Source organism: Gekko japonicus, unplaced genomic scaffold, assembly GCF_001447785.1.
Source record: "Gekko japonicus isolate JY-2015 unplaced genomic scaffold, Gekko_japonicus_V1.1 scaffold754, whole genome shotgun sequence".
Lineage (NCBI taxonomy): Eukaryota > Metazoa > Chordata > Lepidosauria > Squamata > Gekkonidae > Gekko > Gekko japonicus.
This window is the reverse complement of record NW_015168672.1, coordinates 365,613-386,573: the sequence shown is the minus strand read 5'-3', so window position 1 is coordinate 386,573 and position 20,961 is coordinate 365,613. Positions and strand designations below refer to the sequence as shown.

General features: G+C 42.2%; 1 pseudogene; it reads left to right on the top strand.

Moving 5' to 3' along the window:
- Positions 1–5,167: 5,167 nt before the first annotated feature.
- LOC107113943 lies at positions 5,168–5,775 on the top strand (annotated as a pseudogene).
- The last annotated feature ends 15,186 nt before the right edge of the window (positions 5,776–20,961 follow it).

Below are 20,961 nucleotides of genomic sequence, written 5' to 3'. Positions count from 1 at the left end.
CTTTTCTGAAGACCACCTAGGAGAATGCCAAATACACTTCCCGGGAAAGCTCATGCCAAACCCTGGTGCCACCACCAAAAAAAGACTTGTCACAAAATGCCATGAGCTAAACAGGTAGCATTTCATTAGAAGAGTTAAGTGTCTGGGGAGGTTCATATTGGCGCTTTTTTAAAAAAAAAAATCATGCACATGAAGGGAATGAAACTCTGTCCTCATTCTGGCTCTTTTGGGAGGCTGGAAACGAGTATGTATGCATTGGTCTGTTTTTACTATAAGGCTAAATAATTTGACTTTAATGTATAAAATCTGTTCATTTAAAAAGCACTGGAACAATAAGTTTTCTTTACTTGGTAATATTTCATCCATGGCCCAAATCTACTTCATTTCCAGTAAAATTAAGAACTGGCTGTTGCACTAAGATATAAAAGATGTCAGAATAATCTAGTATGGTACAATCTTCTGGGATACTGCATTACATTTTCTCTATTAATATTTAGTGTCTGTTATCTTTTAATATAACTAGTTTGTTATTATTATAATAATAAGCTTAATGATTTTTTACATCAGTATTTTAAACTATGATCATTTCCACTCCCCAGGTTGACTGGCATGAATCTGCCCTCTCCTGTTATCAGCAGCAAAAACTGGTTACGACTCCATTTCACATCTGACAGTAATCACAGACGGAAAGGATTTAATGCCCAGTTCCAAGGTAAGAATTACACAGGAATTTGTCAGAAGATATCTGTGTTTCCAAACTGCTATCCGAGTGATGTCAATGAAAAAGGTTTCATTTAGACACTCCTTGATGGGAAATAAACAAATTAGAGCCAGATCTTTGCCAGCTTGGAAGAGCAGCTACCACAATCCAAAAATAATGAATTCAATTAAAAAGTGCTTAATAACTCCATGGTTGCTGCTACAATTTTAATTAAAATAAGCATGGTGTGTGTGTGTGTGTGTGTGTGTGTATTTGTTCCTTTTCTGGAGAGGCACACTGCATACCCTTTTATTATACTTTTGGTATAAAACAGAGGTTTCTTTGAAGTTTGCCTTGTTTTTACCTCACTTTGTTTTTACTGGTTTGCTAGTTTACTTGATTATGTAACTATGATGGAGCAGTTAGCAGATCTAGTAATGGTGAAATTGCTAAAGGTCATTCAGGAACAGATTGCAATATAATTGAAGTAGTATCTCCTCAGTATTTATACTGATGCTAAATATTTATGGAAGTGTTTCATTTCAAAGGTTGCCAACAGGTAGCCAAGGGCTGGCAACTCCCAGGAGCTTTTGGAGGTGGAACAAGGCAGTGCGCAGTGACTGAAACATTAGGGCTACCAGACCCCCCACTTTTTTGGGGTCAACTCACTGGCGGCCAGCTGGCTGGCAGGGAAAGCCCTGCCCCCAAGCCCCAACACCCACAGCCACCCCTCTCCCTTCTCTCTTGGTAGCTCTGAAGAGTTAATAGATCCCTGGTCGGGTGTGGTTAGGAACTGCCTTTAGAGACCTTAAGAGTCAGTTAAAGACTCAAAACGAGTATTGGTGTTTCAAGAGAAGGAGTTGGGGTACTGAAAAGAGTGTACCAGCCTTCTGTTAGAGAATACTCAAAGAAAGTGTACTGAAGTGTTTGGGGAAAACACTGAAACAAAAGCATCTCAGCATAAGGATGTTTGCCCCCTGAGCCGGAAATAATGAGACAGACAACGGTTTGGAATTCAAACAAGGGCCACTTTATTAACTATTTATTTTGCATAATAAACCAACAGCAAGGGAACTATGTGGGAGCAGAACAGGCCAGGCAGGTGTCACTCCAGCCAACCTCCTTGCCTAGATGTATGGGCAATTCACTAGCCCCAGTGCCCAGTATCTGCGACTCCCACAAACAGGAAATCATCTAAGTAGTGTGCGGTACTGTTCAGCCCCATCCTAAAACACAGGGCTCACTCTAAAAATGTACTAAACGTCTCAAAAACTGCACATGAAACGGAGCACCCCATAGGAAGAGCCTGGTCCATGTAAAACTTGTTCTCGAACACAAAACCTAACAATTCAAAGTCCCCAAGGTGAACAGGGAGAAGACGCAAGGCGGATTTTATATCACATTTGGTGAGGTCCGCATCCATCCCACAGCTGCGCACAACTTGCATAGCCTGGTCAAATGATGTGTACCTGACCGAACAAAGCTCATCAGGTATCGCATCATTGACTGATCCACCCGGAGGGTAGGACAGGTGATGGAAGAGCCTAAACTCACCTGGGGCCTTTTGGGGTACTACCCCTAAAGGTGACACCCTCAAATTAGGACATGGGGGAGCCACAAAGGGGCCCAACACCCTGCCTTCCGTGCATTCCTTAGCAATTTTTTGCCTCACTACCTCTTTCATTCCCTTAACAGATTTAAGATTAGGAGCCCAAAATGGCCTCCTGTCCCCCTGGTAAGGTATTCTAAAATCAAACATAAACCCCTCTAACAAATACTTACCCACCTGTCGATTGGGATAATCCTGTAACAGGAAGGCCAACATGTGAACCTCAATGGGACTATGACCCTTTGTCCCCAGCGCCTTGTTGGCCTCCGCCACCAAAATTACACTTCCCACTCCTGCTGCCCAACTTAGATCTTGGCCTGGGGCAACTAGAGAGTGGATGGGGGCCCGCGCACAGTGGGCACTCGTGCTGAAAGGAACACATCTTTCTATTGCACACGCCCTGTGAAGTAAACTCCCAACAAAGCGGGCGCCTCTGGGGTGCCTGCCCGCTGGGAGCTCGGGCTGAACTCGGAACCTGCAGCCTATGCACCACATGACATTTGTCTGAATGGTCCCCAGCTGCAGGCTGGGCTGCCGCCATAGCTTCAAGCCACAGGTGGGGATGAATCTGGTTCCACCTCCAGGCCGGATTCATAGTGGCCCGCGTTCTGAAGCCTTCATCATACTCCAGCCATGCCATTCCCGTAAAGCGAGTATATGCCTTATAAAGCCCGCTTGCGGGGTAGGGCGGGGTAAAAATACCTGAATAAATAAATAAATAAATAAATAATGTCCATATACTTCAGCATGGGGGAGGACCGCCAAGGCTGCTGGTGTACGATGACCGCTGCATAAATGAGGAACCCCGGATACCCGTTGGACCACATCCTGTCAACCCTCCGCTTCTTCAAGTGCTCCTTTTCACGCTTGTCTAAATCCTCCCTATCTTTTTTTATCCTCTAAAAAGGAGGGTGAAGATGTCAACAAAATCCCCTTTAAGGATCTTGTCATGCATGGCTGTGGACAGTTGGTAACCTAATGGAAGCGCCAGCTTGCCACTAGGCCCCCAGGGCCACTTCTTGGCCTCTTCACCTTCCTTACCATCCTTGGAAGGGGGGCCCTTATAGACCTCCAGCTGGTGCCCATCATCAGCATCGTCCCCTTGTTGACCACTGCCTTGTTGGTTGCCTGATACCCCCTGGCCATCCTCCATCATGGCCAAACATGCCAGAATCTTAGCCTGAAATGCAAGAGACTTAGCTTTCACCCTCTTGGTGCCCTCTGCTGCCGCAGGTGGCAGGACTTGCTTTCCCCGCTGCTTCTCCAAGGCATCCAAGCACACCAGGATAGCAGCATTAATGGGATCATCTTCATCATCTGATGATTCAGGCCTCACCGGCTCAAGGTTAGGCCTCTTAGGAGCCGGTTGCTTGCCCTTAGCCTGACCCTTGCCCTTTCTGGGTGCCATGCCATCTATAGAGTGGCAAAGTCGCCTTAATGGAAAGCCAAAACCCAGGTGCCTATACTAAAAAGTATTACAGGCCTTGTGCTTCAGAAAGAGGGTTGTATGATGATTCACCACTAGAGTGCGCCCTAGTAAGCACTAGCTGGAGGAAAAATTCCACAGCCGATATAATACTCCAGTTACCCAGCAACAGCCACTAGGGGCAACCCTAAAGACCCAACTTGTATTACTCCAGTTGCCCAGCAACAGCCACCAGGGGGCAACACAAGGGCCTGTCTAAGCTAGCCGAGTAAGCCCCTAGTTCAAATTTGGTCTGAACAGACAGCCAGTATTCCCCATGGCCCACTCCCCACTGGACCATCCATCGAACTTGGCTCTACACAGGTCAGAGCAACCCTGCCAATGCTGCTCTCTCTCGCCGGGCGACAGGTCTTATAATATTGTGAAGGGGTAGGGACCAAGTTGGGAGGGGGGGGGACAAGCCCAACGCTTATCTGTGTGGCCCTGGAACTGTGTCCATGGGCCGGCAGAGCTCTCCACCGCAAGAAAACACCACCACTGAATCCAGCCAGCCACTTCAACCACCGCAGCCCTCGACCGCTGCCCAGTTCCTGGGGCAAAATGCTGCTTCATGCAGCCGCCCCAAGCCACGGATGCTCCAATCGGGCCGCTGCCACCTCAGCTCACACTGATGCCACCTCAGAGTGCACTAGCCCGAAAGCCTTGCCTCGTACTCCTGACTTGCTCATAGCTGCTAATGCTACCAAGCACGAGGCGCAACTGACAAGAGGGGAAACGGGGCCGAGCCTATAAAGGCTGGCCCCGCCCCCTCAGCACCGAGACACGCTGCATCTCAGCGCAGCTGTCCGTCTGACTTTCCTTCCGGTGGCAAAACGGCCTGTGCGCTCAGTGCACAAGCCTCAAAGTCATTGTGAAAAGCCTAAGAAACTCTCTTTAGCCTGAAACTTAAGAACTAAAACCTGTGCATGTATTGATTTTGCCTCAGAGTTATCAACGTTGAATTACACCTGAATTACAACATTGAATTTACACATGATTTCACTTGACCTTTCTCCCCTATGTTGAACAAAATATTTTGTTAACTTGGAATATAAAAACTTCTCGAGTGCCATTTAAGTTGTATAAGTTCAAGGAGGCTCCCATCCTTTCCCTCAGGTTCCTGGGCTGAGCAAACAGCCAAAATATTATATTATGACAGGCTCTAACAGCCAGAATTCTTCTGGAAAGAAGAAAACAGATAACTAGGGTGGCTTAGTCACAAAAGATAACAAAAAACAGAGGTAAAATCTTGCCTCTGAGGGAGGGAAGTGGACGGAGGCATCATACGGTGACTCTAGCAACCCCTCGAAATGCTATGGTAAAACAAGTCGTTGCAAGAAGTGAAAGAAGGTGGTGGGTCGGAGAAGGGGCTCCATCTATTCGCCACGTCATCATGTCTATTATGTCCTATAACGGTGGGGCTGTTAGGGCCATGAAGGGGGGGAAACTGTGTCGCTATTGCAGCTGATTGGCATTTTGGCATTCAAGCTCAGATGGTGACCACAGACTTCCAGAAAATTTTACCAATGGGAAACAGACTATTAATTGGCTAGGCTGGACTTGCCACAGATGTTCAGACAGTTGCCCAAAGTCTCAAGTTCCACCTGAGTTTCTATGAATTGAAGGAGGGCCAGCAAATCAAGCCCCAGACCCTGGTGAGTATGGTGTCCAGCCTCCTGTATGAGAGATGGTTTGGACCTTACTACATAGAGCCAGTTATAGCCAGGCTAGACCCTGTCACAAACAAGCTTTTTATCTGCTCCTTGGATTTGATGACAACGGATGACTTTGTGGTCAGTGGGACCTGTGCGGAGCAGATGTATGGCATGTGTGAATCCCTCTGGGAGCCAGATATGGAACCAGATCACCTTTTTTGAAACCATAGGCCAGGCCATGCTCAATGCGGCTGACAGATACACAGTGTCAGGTATGGGTGTGATCATTCATGTAACTGAGAAAGACAAGATAACTACCTGAACACTGAAAGCTCACATGGACTAACTAAAGATGTAGTTTTGGGGGGATGCTCAACCTTTTTTTTAAAAAAAAAAAAACCTTGATGGCTGGAATGCAGCTCTTGGATTTTGTTTTTTAAACCCATACTTTTGCTGTCAAGGAAAGTGGTTGTATATAATGTGGTATTATTGACAAATAAAAAGAACGCTTGCTTTTCAATTGTAAAAAAAAAATGCTTTGGTAAAACCTGGAGACTTGGTCCTCCTCCCCCCTATTGTGTCTAGTCTCAGGCTTAAAGGGTAGGATCTGACTAGATTTTCTGCTGGTGAAAGACAGAAGAGGCGGTCTCTTTTTCACCAGCACATTTTTGACCACCAAAATGACTGTGCTGGGACCTACATGGACAAAAATGATGTGGTCCAAGGCCTGTAATAAGGAGGGGAATTGAGGGTTACATTGAATAGGGAAGTATTGCTTCATATCCTTATTTATAGCTCAGAGTTATGGGGAGTTGCTGTTGTTCTTGTTATATTGCATTTCACATATTTGTGTTTTGTTGTTATAAAACAGAGGATAGAATAAACTGATACAGAACAACATATTTTCACTGCATTATCCAGCTAATTGTATGCAGTTCAAGTGATTCAGGATGCCACTGAACATAGGCCCTTGAAAGTGTTATACACTGTTCCACTGCTGGTTACCCTTGTTTTCTAACCAAGAAATGACTGTGGCTAGTTGGAGCTCTTTGGGTGACCCACTTGGAAGTGCCATATTTTCACAGCCTTCTGTAAGTCGGTCAGTCAGTCAGTCAGTCAGTCAGTCAATCAGTTAGCCTTTATTGGCATTAAACAATACCTTAAAAAAGGATTACTATAAAATATACATATAAAACCATACATACTACATAATATTGCATAATGTTACATAAAACTATTTGTTACAAAGTGTTGCTCATTTTGATAGTTTTTCCTGATGTAGCTTTATAGCTGATTGTAAAAACATGGCTACCTTAGTTGATATTTCAGTAACAGAGTCATTTAGGAGATGGTGCACTTTTAAAGCATCAGGAAGGTCTGTCATGTTGGCTAAAATAGGGCTTAAATATCTAAAATATCTACATAAAATTGGCAATGCAAACAGATATGTGAAACTGTCTCAATGCATCCAGAGTTACAATGCCAAAGTCTAGCTGTGTATGCTATATTATTATATCTCCCACGCAAGATTGCTGATGGTAGTGCATTTAATCTTGCTAGTGAAAAGGCTCTGCACTGTTGTGGAGATTGCATATCAGATAGGTATGGGGCCATTCAGCCTACCGTGAGGGGAATCTCAAAGTTCAGAGGGGAGCAAGATTTGTTGGCTAAGCTGTATAGCCTTCGTGTTTCATTGTCAAGGACTCTGCATTTAATCGTCTGAAAAGCACCCATAAAAGGGAGCATGAGCAGTGAGTCCAATGGGATGCCCATGGCAGTTATTTTGTTCTCAATGTGTGGTAGCCAGTTATACATGTTTGACTCTGTGAGCATTTGTTGTATAAGGCTTCCTTGGTCTACATTGTAATGTAAACACAGCCAATATTTTACTGTCATCAGCCATGCATCAGATTCCACAGCATTTAACCCAGTTTCTAAACACAAGACTGCATAAGGTACACAGCGCGGCATTCCCATGATCTTTCGAAGAAATTTAGATTGAATATGTTCTATTGATCCATTAAGTGCACTTATCCATATTGGAATACCATACATGAGTCGGGGGATTACTTTGGCCTTGAAAACTTTTTAATGCAGCTGGTATGAATTGATAGCCTCTGGTGTAGAAGAATTGGGAAATGGCAGAAGCATTTATGTTTGAGAGCCAGTTTGGTGTAGTGGTTAAGTGCGCGGACTCTAATCTGGGAGAACCAGGTTTGATTCTCCACTCCTCCACTTGCACCTGCTAGATGACCTTGGGCAAGCCGTAGTTCTGACAAGAGCTGTTCTCTCAAGAGCAGTTGTCAATCAGAGCTCTCTCAGCCCCACCTACCTCACAGGGTGTCTGTTGTGGGGAGGGGAAGGGAAAGGAGTTTGTAAGCCGCTCTGAGACACTTTTGGGTAGTGAAGGGTGGGGTATAAATCCAATCTCTTCTTCTTCTTCTTCTTATGTTGGCCATATTTATTGCTGAATTATGCTTCATGGACCAAGATACATTATACTGGAAGTGCAGACCTAAGTATCTAAAGTTTTTAACTTGTTCAGTTGGTTTGCCTTCAATTGTCCATTTGAATGGTTTCCAAGTTTTGGAAAAGACAAATATTTTTGATTTTTCATGGTTTAAAAGTAGTTTATTTGTTATAAAATATGAGACACATCTATTTAGTGAACGCTTTAAACCAACTTTGGAGCAGGACATTAGTACCATGTCGTCCGCATATAATAGTAGAGGGACATGGACAGAACCCAGTTTAGGAGCATGACAATCAACAGCTTTGAGGTAAGGGAAGAGATTGCCCATAACGGAGAGCAGGCTGATTGGTCTATAGTTGGAAGGAATTGAGCAATCACCTTTTTTGTAAATTGGGACTATGATTGCATTTAACCATGCATCAGGAATAAGGCCAGATTTATCAGTCATTGTAAAAAAAGGATGCAAGGGTCTAGTTTTAAAATTTCAGGGAGAATTATAGCAGGACCAGCTACTTTTCCTGGTTTTAATTGGCCAATCAGTTCTTTTATTTCATTGGGGGTTACATGAGGCCAGTCAGGTAAGTCCTCAGACAGAAAATCTGAGGGTTCCGTAGTGCAGACTTCATCCAGATGGAATAATGTCAAAAAAATATTGAAACCACACTTGGGGAGAAATAGCAGACATAGAGGGGGGCCTCCGCACAACGTGACCCCGAGACTATGGCCCAGAATTTTTTTGTATTATTTAAAATCGTGGCCTGGTATAATTGTTCCCATTATGTGTTAATATATTCAATCTTCTTTCTGTTCATACTCTGTTGTAGTTGGCTCTTAAGTTTAAAGTATTATATCAGAAAAAAAGGGTCAGCAAACTCACGGTATTGTCTGAAGACATTGCGTAATTGGGTTTTTAAGTATCTACATTCCCTATCAAACCAGACATTTATAGGTCTACTACTCCCCCTATTTCCACTCTCAAGTTCTTTGCCCAGTGACGTAGATATCTGAGATGTTAAAGCATTATAGGCTATGATCACTGATGAATGTTCATTTGCATCAATTAAAGAGGATCTATACTTTAGAAGTAGGTTTGATTTTTTGCATAGAGCTATCATTCCATAAGATCCTAGGCAATAGATAGAGCTTGTCAGGTTGGTGTTGGAAATAACGTTGAGTTCTAGTAAAAGGCTGAAAGTTAAAATAAGTGGAAGATGGTCACTGATTATATAATCGCCAACAGTGAGATCTAAAACATGAGATTCCAGTGAAGGGGGAACTATAAAATAGTCAATTACACTGCAGCCCTTTGTTGAGACAAATGTATATTCTCCGGATTTGGGAAAGTTGGTAAGCCCATTCAGCCAGACTTTATTAAATTGAAGAAAAAGTTTGGCAAGATAGATGCCTGCCAAATTTATATGGTGATCTTTGGAGTACCTTGTAGAGGTGAAAATAGGTGGGAGTGTATCCTCCTGATTAATTTCTATAGCCTCAAAGAATATTTTATGATCGTTGCCTACTCTAGCATTAAAATCACCTGCCAGAATTATTTCAGCCAAGGGGTATTCTTCTTCTAGTCTTTCTAGTAAAGTAGTTAGTCGTTTCCAATGTTGGGATTTTTTTTAATCTGTGTAAGGAGTTGGGAACATATATATTCACAGTAATCAAAGTAAGGTTATCAAGGACAAGCTTAATAGCTTGCTCAGTGGGGCTATCCAATTGTAACATAACGATTCCTACTTTTAAATATAAAGAAACAGAGCCAAACTCACTTGAAAGTGACCCTTAGGGTTAATCCTATACCCTGGGAGGGAAAAGGATTTATACCCCTCAATCTGTATCTGATTTGGCGACCAGGTTTCCTGAAGGAGTATAATATCAAAGTCATTAAGGTAACTTAGAAATTCAACATCCTTGGCCTTGTTCTGCCAGCCAGCCACGTTCCAAGAGATGATCTTAATATCCAAAGTAGTAGAAAATTTAGATGACGGTGGTGTAGAAGAATTTATAAGTCAGTCTCCTTTAGTTAGTTGTTTGAGGGTGCTGTTGGTGTCATAAAAGAAAGACCTATTGCTCATACCTCTTGTTATGTTCTTGATTAATTGACTTGTGCTTGGCCACAGAATGTCTCCCTTACTGCTCAGGGGGAGGTTCTCAGCCGCTATTGAGGACATATGAATTTTGGCTTGTATTTACTGCTCTGGGTTTCCCTTGAGTTCCGGTTGGACTTCTATAGTAGAAGTTAAATTGGAGAAGAAGGAGAGTTATGGTAGGGCATATCTGGGCTGTTTTTATAAAGGCTTGTTTTGGCAGCATCCAATCCATCTGCAGTCACTGCTTGTTCCTTGATATCCCCTAGTGTCAGAAGCTTTGTTCTCACTGTTTGTTGACTGTCGCACCTTGAACCTCTTTTGGGAAATTTGGAAAAGTTTTTAATCAGGTCATCCCCCAAGGAGTTGTCAAGATTTATGCCTTCATGCACATAGACTGATGGAAATAACTTATCTGAAGATTTAACTGCCCCATGGACTGGATTCATAATTGGAGCCTTCTTCCCCTGACAAGAGAGGTCCATTGGGTGAGGCAGCAGGGAGATCAGATCATGCCCCCCTTTAGTCTCTTTATGTTTCTTGGCCAAGAGCGGTACAGGTTTCAGTGTATTTAAAAAGGCATGGACTGGGAAGATCCCCTTGCTTTTAAAAGTTGCACTCTGCTTCATTATTAAAGACGGGATCCTCACACTGGAAAATGTAAGAAGGACCCTCTGCACCTGGTTTGGTTGGCTGATTATTTCTAGCTCTTTCAAATCAATTCCAAGAATTTTCAACTTAAGCAATACGCTTAGATGATGTAACACCTTCCTTTTTGTATTCCATAAGGGAAATCTACCTTGGTATTTACAAATTAACAAACATTTTTTTTTTTTTGGCTGAAGGATCAAATGGAGTTTAGAGGTTTCATTACTCTCCTTATGTGACAAAGGGGAATCTGCTGAGGTCTCTTTACTCCTTGATGGGACTAAGACATTTGGAGGCATATTAGCAAAGCTTACAAAGGAACCAGGCTTTATCTCTTTGGATTTTATAGTCTTCCTCTCTGCCAACTTCTCGAGCTTCTCATTAATTCCATTGAAATGTTCCAAAATATGTGTCTCACACTTCCGGTTGATGGCGGCACGCTCACAGACTCACCTCCCGGACCTCCCGGGGGTGTCTCTGTGCTCTGGCGGAAGGAGGGGGTGAGCAGGCTCATAACCCCCCCAGGGGCCCGGCGAAGGGACCCTGGCCAAGGAGCTTTAAGGGGTAGCTTCTTCGATGGCGGAATGTCAGAGAATCGAGGCTCCCCTCCGCTCCAGTGGTTCTTCCAGCTGAGAGACCGAATGGTACAAGTGAAGCTAACCGGGTCAAGCACAGGAGATCGGGCGTGAAAAATGATGAAAGAAGCGAGGTCGGAAGACCAACTATGAACGTGAGTCAACTGAGAAACGATTTTTAAAAGAGTGGGTACTTTACTTTCTCCCATATATGTAGTTCCCTTACCCCCTTTTCTGTTGTAGTTTTTTGTAGTTAAAAAAATCAATAAAAAATCCCCTCCAGGGGCTCAAAAAAAAAAGTGTCACAGTCCTGAAAGTCAAGTCTATTAACTTGGCCAACATTCTTTCATGATGACAGCAGATATCTTCGTCATTTAAAGAAACAGTCTTTGTTGCTGTAACTTCTGGCTTTTCAGCTCTCTCTTTCTGTTCAGCTAGAATTGCATATTTATTTGAATTTGGAATATTATATGCAACACTTTCGGGGGGGAAGTCAGCTATCTTGGTCTGTTTGCTTGCTGGCGGAGAGATTCCTTCACTGTCTCTCAAGCGTTTTGGGCGTTTTCCAACACTCTTTACAGTTTTGTTTATGGCAAACAGACTCAGAAACTTTCAACAGCCGATGAGCAGTAGGGACAGAGTAACCACTGAAGATATATCCCAGTATCCAAAAACCTGACAGAAATGAGAGGAATTAATTAATTAGGAGTCAACTTGCAGGCTTCCTTGTACAATGAGTCGCCCTTCTCTCCAATTAAAAAGGCATAGGATGGGAACAAAAGAAAGAAAAACAGGTGAGGTTGTCAAGGTTGTCAAGTCCTTTGATAAAAACTTAAAAGAACGTAAAAGAACAGCTTTGAGTAACATTAAAAAACTGTTAAAAGCAATTTAGAATATCTTAAAACACTTAGCATTTTAGGAGACAAAGGAACAGCTGTCTGCTGCTGATGCCCACCAGAACCGGAACCACAGCCTTCTGTACATATCAGACTTTTCAAGATGAACTTGAGTCAGTGTAGAGGACAGAAGGCTGATGTTTTGGAAATCCTATTTCATATTCTTTCACAGTCTTCTCCTGTACTCAGTACCAAACATTTTCACTCAAAAACCTAACCCTTTAACACAATTCATATGGCTGGATTGCTCTTTATTAGATATCTGTTTTATTAGATAGCAAGATCTTCACTGTTGTCAGTGGTTCTGTATGTTCTCAAGGATATTTATCAACAAGCAATTTTTTTCTGAAATAGAATATTTATTGATTTCTTCTGCCTGAAAAATCATTCCTCAAAATCAACTTTTGTGATTAAAGTGGAAAGAAGACAAAGGATTGTCAGTTGCCTGTGCACATGGAATTAGTAATTTGGAATGCTTTCAAAGCTTGGATATGTTCCTACTTTAAAGCTTTCTTTAAGTTCAAACAGCAGCTGCAGCACTAAGCATAGTAACCTGAAAGTAAACATCACTGCAAGCAATGTTCATTGTAATAAATTGCCATAGAATTATGTTACCTCCCCCCCCCCAATTTCCTATTTAAATCAGCAGCAGCAGTTGTAGTAGTGGTAGTAAGTGGTACTGGTAGGATTTGTATGTTGAATAACGTCTTCTCGTTGATGTTCATGATGATTGCCACTGCAATTAGAGTTCCATAAGCAGTAAATTGTAAGAAAGTGTCTGGGCTGAAGTTGGCTCAAAAAATGTCACCCTTCTCTACCTCCCCACTCCAGGGGAAGTTGCTTGCATTGTGAATGTTGCAGAGACTATATGGAAACTGCCCATGAAAAAGGCAAAGTTTGCCTTCTTAGTAGAATGGGGATTTTTAATTTGAGTATGTGTGAATGGCAGCCATCGGCTCAGAAGCATTCTGATTAATATTGATTTTATGGGGCAAAAGAAGCACAACAACCCCAAATATATTTAATTTTAACTGTGAAAGGAATAATAAACATGAATGTTGAGTAATAATAATAATAATAATAATAATAGTAGTAGTAGTAGTAGTAGTAGTAGTAGTAGTAGTAGTAGTAGTAGTAGAAATATGATGATGGTGATGATGATTGATGATGATGATGATGATGAAACTGAGCATTACAAGCTGGGAGGGGTTGTATTACAAGCTTGTTGAATTCAAATTTAATCACATCACTAACAAAGAAGGATGTTTTCTGGGGAGGGTGGGGCTGTGATGCAGCGACATGGTTGGCACTGGGAATTGCTTCCGGAGAGCAATTTTAGGGAAGTTTTTGGGGATCCCGAACTCCACTGGACCTCCTGGAGGGAGGTCTGGTGCAGGTGACTTGATTTGAGGCCCCCGCTCGTGGATCATCCCAGAAGCAAGAAACAAAGCAGCACAGTTATGGCAGCCATAACTGCACCAGCTGTGAATGCCCCAAATTAAGAGAGTTATTTTGAGCCTCATCCATAACACTGATGAAGATATGCGCTGTAAGTAATGAAGAAACTGATGATTCTTTGGTTAAGCCCCTTTAAATAAAAAGATAAGGAAAGAGGGGTGGAATTCCCCCCTCCTTCCTCCGCAAAGTGGCTGGGATTATTACAAAAAGAAAGCTAAGCTAAATATGTCCTGGGGCAAAGAGGGACTGTTTTTTCAGCTTCTACAAAAAGGATTACAAAGTTTTCTTTGAAAAAAGAAAGAAACAAAGAGAGTTGAATTCCTTACTTTGTGGTGTCTTTTTATGACATCATGCTTCACTGCAGAGAATGGAGGAACTTATTATGTCTAGAGTCTATTGATGAACTGTAAAGCACTTGACTCGTGTTCAAGGATTCTCGGTTGCTAATATCTCCATGAGAGCTATCTGGTAAATGTGGTCAGCTCTGAAGAGATTATTGAGAAATAATCTGTAGAAATTTAAGGTTTTGCTGGGCTGAACTGAGTCTTCTGCTCAGGTTACACAGAAAAAAATGCCAGATGATGGATGTTTAGATAGCCTCGCAGAAACTAATCTGTTGCAGTTGTCTTGGGAGGAGTTTCAGTTTATAATTGCTGATGCAGTCAATCTGGCAGTTAAAAAGGCTTTGGACTCAATATTAGACACCCAGCACCAAACTGTGCAAGATATAGAACAACACTACAATCAGGCTTACCCATCATACAAAGAAAAGGACTCTCAGCACCAAACTGTACAAGATGCAGAACAGTACTACAATCAACTTGACCTATTCTATAGAGAAAAGGAATCTCAGCACCAAACTGTGCAAGACGTAAAACAACACTACAAGCAAACTGACTTAAACTACAGTGAGAATAACAGATCTACCAAAAGACTGTTAAATTCTGGAATCCTCAAAGTAATAAAGGGAAAAATATTCCAGAGAGAAGATAAAACAGAATCTAGGGAATACAGATGGCGAGTCTTAACAGAAATCTACCTACAAAGAAAAGTGGCATAAAATTAAGACTTTACTGAAAAGAAGGAACCACAAAATGAAGAAAAGTTTTATAAATAAGACTGGTCTAGGAAATTTTTGTTTATGTGTAACAGACTAAAATGGGTTGAGGAATATCTAATCCCTTTTTTATACATATATTCATAGAATCGCAGATTATAAAAGCCATTTAGGGAATTTCTATACATGTATGATTGATTAACACTGGTTAAAATTGAGTTTGTTTTTATTTTTTTATAAATCTACATAAATACAGCCCATATTAAAAATAATTAAGGAAAGATTAATTTTGAGCCTCTTAAATTTTTTTATAATAGATGATATAAATTGTAAGAAAACAAATTATATAAAAAGGTTTGGTTTAGAGAACATTTATGAATGTTTATTTGAATAAGATTGGTTAGAGAGTTGCATAAAATGTAAATTTATAGAGGTATTAAGGATTGGTTCAAGGATCCCATGAGCATATGTAATTGGGGGAGATTATTTAGGGAATATAGGTATATTTTTAAAAATGTAATAAAGAGAAGATTATTTTAAAATTTATAAGCAAGGTTGATATTGAGAATTCAGATTGAAATATGAGGTAGGCTAGAGAATTTCTTTTGGGGACATTAAAACAATTAGAAAAAATAGAATGAGAAAAGAATTTGACTATGAATTTGGAGAATTGTATAAATTTAGTTAATACTTAAATGTATCTTATAGAAGATTATCGTAGAATGCTTAGACAATGTTTAAACAGAAGAAACATGGTATGTGAATCTGTAGAGTTACAAAAATTATAGTTCTATGTGTTTATGAAAATTTAAGATATATTTAAATCTAGATTTATAGAAAATGGTAATGAAATGCTTTGACAGCACTTAAACATTTTAAAATAGGTAGTGTCTAATAAAGGCTTATAAAGTTATTAGTTGGCTATAAGGTTGAAAGATTGGCAGATACATATGTATGAGGTAGTTTAAGAGATATAACGTTGTTATTATTAGTCTCATGTATGTTTGTTTGCTTATTTGTCTGTCTATTAGTGTTGTGTAAAATAATAAAAACGGATGCTTTTCTGTTTTTCTCACTCATCAGTGATGGCACTAGATGTATTCTTTCTTACCTGTAATACTTTCTTACTTGCTGTTACCTCTATTACTTCCTTACTTGCAGCTTATTTGCTGCACTACTTCTCTTTCATCGGAAGTATTTTTATTTGACTAAAACCATAGCCTATTCTATCCTATATTTTCCTCCTTACAGTGCTCTTTTACAAACACTTTACACAGAAGTAATCCATACATTATGGTTGAATACTGTGGCACAGTTTATGTCTGAAATTTTGCAAATATCAGGTTACATATATTCTAATTATTGGCCCATTTTTGAACCACAAGAATTCAGAGAGACACTTATGAAAGCTAAGCTTACCAGCATTCACTTGTGTTTATTCAACAAACAGAAACATGTGCCAGTGAACACCATTTGAATGCTGACTGTCTTAGGCTGTGTTCAGACTGGCAGTTTGGCTCAATATAGGCACTCTTCACAAACAGATTATATGGACCCGGTCACACAGCCACAGCTGTCAGCCGTTCCCCAGTCATACTCACCCCATCGTATGACGAGTTGGAACCGGAGAAAATAGCCACCACATAACATGTGGTGCTTTTGGTTCCTTGCGCATTCATCATGTGTGGCCAGACGTCTGAATGCAGGGGAGCGCAAACAGAATGGATTGACAGGCTGGACCTGTGTGTTTTTGCCTGTGTGTGCATATGTGCACATGCACATGACTGCACATACATACATATGCATTTTAAAAATGACTGGGCAGTATGCTCTGTGGCTGAGGCGGTGAAGTAATGTGGATGCTTGACCATGGGATGTCTGCATGGGTAACCTGCAGCAGGGTGTGCTGTCTGGATTACATGTCCCGCAACACTTTAAACTGGTACAATTAGAGGTGGTGCCATATCGCACCAACCTGCCAGTCTGACCACAGCCTTAGAGAAACAATGTGCATATCAGCATTAACCTAAACCCAGATATTCACTGTAGTGTTAATATTGATTTCAGTCTACTATGCCATTCCTTTGTCATGTTGCATGTCATTCTCCCTTTGTTTAGGTTTCACTGTGAGAATTTCTACAAGGAAGCCAGCTGCGGTGTAGTGGTTAAGAGTGGCGGACTCTAATCTGGTGAACTGGGTTTGACTCCCCACTTTTCCACATGCAGCCAGCTGAGTGACCTTGAGTCAGTCACAGCTCTCTCAGAGCTCTCTCAGCCCCACCTACCTCACAAGGTGTCTGTTGTGGGGAAGGTGAGAGGAAGGTTGCTCCAAGACTCCTTTGGGTAGTGAAGGGCAGGATATAAAACCAATTCTCCTCCTCCTCCTCCTCCTCCTGTCAGCCAGAACTGTCAGTCCCTTCATTTACATATCTAATAGTCAAGTGGCCCAGTGAGTGCGGATCGCTAAATCTGTGCTCCGGGGCCACCTGGGGGAATCTTAAAAGTTTAAAAAAATTCCTGAGGGTCCTTAAATTTGCCAAAATAAAAAAGAGCGTCCCCTGCGCATGCGCGCCGAACGCTTTTGGAATGGGGGTTGGAGTTTGCGGCCAGCAGGAGGGGCGGCGCGTTCTTTCCCTCGCCCCCAGCCCACCTTCCCTTTCTGCGGGGCCTCGCACCTCTTTGCTAGCTTCCTCTCCTCTGTCGCGTCGCCTCCCCCGCCCGGGCCGCAGCGTCCCCGGCCCTTCAGCATCCTGTTACGGCCGGCAGGCGGGAAAGGTGTGGGGGGGCCTGAGGCGGTGAGCATGCAATCCATTCCTGGAGGAAGAGCCGCCGCTGCCCCTGACTAGGCCGAGGCGGAGGGGGCGATGCTGGTGGAGGGAGGAGGAGGGGAGGGCCGCGCCGCGCTCGCCCGCTGGGTCTCCCTCCCGCCGACAGGGAGGGGGAGGAGGAGGACGCGCATTCCCGACAGCCGCCGCCGCCACCGGCCTCCCCAGTTCAGTCCTGACCTCGCCGAGCAGTGTCCCCCCCGCCGCTGCTACGGGGCTGCCCGGTTGAGCCCCGACCTCGCCGTGCAGTGCCCCCCCGCGAGTATCGCGGGTCTCCCTTCTTGTTACACACTAATGTAGACATGGGCTGCAGTTATATCGAGTATGTGATGAAAGTTGCTAAAAATTTCACATCTTCATTTATTTGCACAAAATTTGGACATTTATTGATTTTCTTAAGATTTTTGTATCCCAGTCTCTCCTTATACTCAAGGCTACAAAGTACAAGGACACAAATGTGATTTAACAACCCATTAATGAGATAAAAGGAACAAATAATTTAAAAATGCACAGGTTAAAAATAATTACTCTGTTCCACTTTTAAAATGATGAGACGTGTTGGAATTACACATTTCAGGCGGAAATTTGACAGAGAAGAATTTAAGGAATATTCATCACATCCAGAGCAGTTAGGTTGTTTAAAATCCAGTACAGTCAGTGGGACTGACCAAGCATACAATGCAGGATTATAGCCATTGTATTAAAAAAAAACCATACACACACACACAACAACAACAACAACAACAACAACAACAACAACAACAACTACAAAACACCCCAAACTGAATTTTAAATGTTTCCTGCTATGCTGTCTTCTTTTGTCTGGTTATCTTTTCTTCATATAATCTGTTTGTTGAATTAAACATAATTACTTTTATACTTGAAGAAGCGTATCATATCGAATTATAAAGCTAATGAGTTTAAATAAGCAATGTGATCCAAAAGAGCTGTACAGGATTAATTTCGTTTCAGATGTTTGGAAGATTGATTAAAATAGATTAAAGCAGTATTGTGACTGTGCTATTGTAGACTATCTTTACAAGTGCAAGTTTTAATCTTGAGAATTTAGCCTTTACTCAATATTGCTTCCCATGTTGCAGTGGCCCTCAAGCTAACTGAAAGTGAAATGATACCTATTATTGGTTGTTCTTGAGACTCAGGCTTCAACTTTAGTTTAAAACAGGTGAGTCATGATGTAAAAAAGCAAAAACAACCCCCACCCCCCAAAAAAAACTTTGTATAAGGTAATTTCAATTTTGTACAGCTCTCCTCCCCTAAGCACCACACATGATACTCATCACAGGCAATATTCATTAGGTCACTGCAGTTAGATGATTTATAGGCCTGCAATATTTGTTTTATTTTGTGTTTGTTTTACCTTTGTTGTCATTCAGTCACACAGTTGAGTCTTACTCTTCGCTACATCATGCCAGGCCCTCCTGTCTTTCACCATCCTCCAGAGTTTGCTCAATTTCATGTTCATTACATTGATGACAGTGTCTAACCATTTCATCCTTTGCTGTCCCCTTCTTTTACCTTCGATCATTCCCAGCACCAGGGTCTTTTCCAGTGAGTGCTTCCTTCTCATTTGTTGGCCAAGGTATTTGAGCTTCAGCTTCAGTATCTGGCCTTCCAGGGAACAATCAGAGTTGATTTCCTTTAGGATTGACTGATTTGATCTCCTTGCAGTCCAAGGGACTCCCAAGAGTTTTCTCTAGCACCATAATTTGAGAACATCTATTCTTCGGCACTTGGCCTTCCTTAAGGTCCAACTCTCACAGCCAGACATTACTACTGGGAATACCATCACTTTGACTATACAGACTTTAGTTGGCAGGGTGATGTCTCTACTTTTTATTATGCTGTCTAGGTTTGCCATCATCACTTTCCTCCCAAGGAGCAGGTGTCTTTTAATTTCATAGCTGCAGTCACCATCTGCAGTGATCTTGGATCCCAGGAATATGAATTCTGTCACTGCTTCCATGACTTCACCTTCTATTTGCCAAGGAGTAATGGGGCTGGATGGAGCTGCGGTGGCTCAAGTGGTTAAGACGCTGAACTGCAGGCTGTGGAAGGTCAGTAGTTCAGTGGTTCAAGACCCGGGTGCCGCAAGACAGGGTGAGCTCCTGTCTCTAGTTCCAGCTCCTGCCAACCTAGCAGTTCGAAAGCAAGAAATTGCAAGTAGATAAATAGGGACCACTTCGGTGGGAAGGTAACAGCGTTCCGTGCGCCTTGGTGTTTAGTCATGCCGGCCACATGACCACGGAAATGTCTTCGGACAGCGCTGGCTCTTCGGCTTTGAAACGGAGATGAGCACCGCAACCCTAGAGTCGGATTCGACTGGCTTTCGAGCAAGGGAACCTTTACCTTTTTAATGGGGCTGGATGTCATGATCTTAGGGGTTTTTTTGTTTTTTTTAATGTTACATATCAAGCCAACTTCTGCTCTATCCTCTTTTACACTTACCAAGAGGCTCTTTAGGTCCTCTTCACTTTATGCCATTAGAGTGGTATCATCTGCATATCTGAGGTTGTTGATGTTTTCCCCAGCAATCTTAATTCCGGTTTGTGATTCATCCAGGCCGGCATTTCACATGATGTACTCTGCATATAAATTAAATAAGCAGGGTAACAATATACATCCCTGTTGTACTCCTTTTCCTATGCTAAACCAATCAGCTGTTCCACATCCTGTTCTGTCACTTCTTGACCCTTATGCAAGTTTCTCAGGAGACATGTAAGGTGGTCCGGTACTCCCATCTCTTTAAGGACTTGCCACAGTTTGTTGTGATCCACACCATCAAAGGCTTTAGCACAGTCAATGAAGCAGAAGTAGATGTTTTTCTGGTACTCCCTTGCTTTCTCCATAATCCAGCGAATGTTGGCAATTTGATCTCTAGTTCCTCTACCTCTTCGAAACCCAGCTTGTGCTTCTGGCAGTTCTCTATCCACGTACTGGTGAAGCCTAGCTTGTAGGATCTTGAGCATAACCTTGCTAGTGTGTAAAATGAGTGCAATTGTGTGATAGCTTGAACTTTCTTTGGCATTGCCCTTCCTTGGCCACTGTTGTGTTTTCCAAATATTGAGTGCAGCACTATAAGAGCATCATCTTTTGGGACTTTAAATAGCTCAGCTATATCGTCATCTCCACTAGCTTTGTTGTTTGTAATGCTTTCTAAGGCCCATTTGACTTCACACTCCAGGATGTCTGGCTCAAGGTCAGTGATCACGTCGTTGTGGTTGTCAAGGACATTGAGATCCTTCTTGTATAGTTCTTCTGTGTATTCTTGCCATCTCTTCCTAATCTTTTCTGCTTCTGTTGTTGTTTTTTGTTTTTACTGACTGTATAGAGCTTCTTCATCTTTGACTGCAAATCACATAATCAGTCTGATTTCAGTATTGCCTATCTGGTGATGTCCATGTGTAGAGTTGCCTCATAGGTTGTCGGTAAAGGGTGTTTGCTATGACCAGTGTGTTCTCTGGACAGAACTCTGTTAGCCTTTGCCTGTCT